The sequence below is a fragment of the Hydra vulgaris genome, chromosome 12, assembly GCF_038396675.1.
Source record: "Hydra vulgaris chromosome 12, alternate assembly HydraT2T_AEP".
NCBI lineage: Eukaryota > Metazoa > Cnidaria > Hydrozoa > Anthoathecata > Hydridae > Hydra > Hydra vulgaris.
Window position 1 is genome coordinate 70,734,428 of NC_088931.1, and position 1,538 is coordinate 70,735,965.

Below are 1,538 nucleotides of genomic sequence, written 5' to 3' on the forward strand. Positions count from 1 at the left end.
TGCCAGGGCTTCAGTACATGCATCAACCATCTTATAGTCTGCTGCTGCAGGAGAGAGGCGCTACATCAACTTAGGTTTTGGCATGAGGAAGCAATCTTTTTTTTTCATTATTCTTCATCTTTTTTTTTCTTTTTTAGAAAACTTCGTATGCTATATATACATGTGAGCATAACCTAAGATCAACAAGTAAACAAGAAATTATTTACATAACATATCAGTGTATCCTTTCTTGGAACTCCCTTCCGAGCACTCCAAACCCTTCCTTTTTTTTTCATTTAAACATTGCTTCATTAGTTAAACATTTTAATGATTTAAGTTCACTCTTATCTCTGATAAATTATGAATTCAGCATTATTGAAAAATTAAATTAAAAATTGTTTTACTTCCAATAATCTTAATAAATCATGTTATGTTTATGAACATAATCCAGTGTCTTCTTTTTTTGTAGAAATCATTTTTCTTATAAATTCTAATGCTAATGTAGGCTGTGTTTATTTTTTTGTTCTAGTAAGTTAATAGTAAAGAATTTAGGAGTGAGTTCTTAAAAAAAAGATATCAATGCTTTCAATGGTGATCAAAGTTTTTCAATAATGATACTAATATATTATATTTAAATTAAATTTTCTAACATACTTTTGTTCTATTTTAGACAAACTTGTTCCTTAAAAAAAGTCAGAAATTAGGCTAAACTTATAGGCCTAAATTTTGAATAGCAATCTTAACTTCTATAAAAAAAAACGGGAACCTATTGTACCTAATACAGTTTTTTAGATAAAAAATTTTCATTGTGGCGTACAGCACACAAATCATATTTGGATATTTTGAAAGGTCAAATATTTGGGTACTCACCACCAAAATATCAAAAATATATATTTCATACTTAAAAAAAGCTTTTAAAGTTAAAAAAAATGGTAATTAAGGCAAAAGAACAACATACTCTATGTACCTGGGCCAGAACTTCGGTGTACCTAGGACACATTGAGAATTTGGAGGTAATTTAAGTAAATTTTTAATTTTTCTTAACTAAAATCGTTTTATTCGGTCTATTACATTAATTAACAAAACACCTTAGAAATTTTGAACAAAATCAAAATAATACTCAAAAAAATTTTTTTGATTTTTCAACAAATCTTTAAACAAAAACAACAAATTTTTAATTACTATTTTGTCACATCACAAACTTTAAAATTAGTAGGTACATAAACCTAGGTAGGTACATTTGAACATTTCACATTTTGTATTTATCGAAAGAATTCCATCTTACAAAGCATAAAAAATTAAATATTTAAACAATTAACTTTATAAATGATTATTTCTCTTTAATTTTTTAATCAGTGATTGGGACTAGCTTTTATAAGAAAACTATCCATGTGAAGATATATTATTCAGGCTTATACATTTAGTAGAAATCGAAGTACTTCTGCATCTCTGGAATATAATAAATTTCTCTGGTCTTGTAAACTTTTTGCGGGGTTTTAATTTTTTCTGTTGTTGTCGGAGGCAACTTCAGATGTGTCACTCGTTAAATAGTTGTAAAA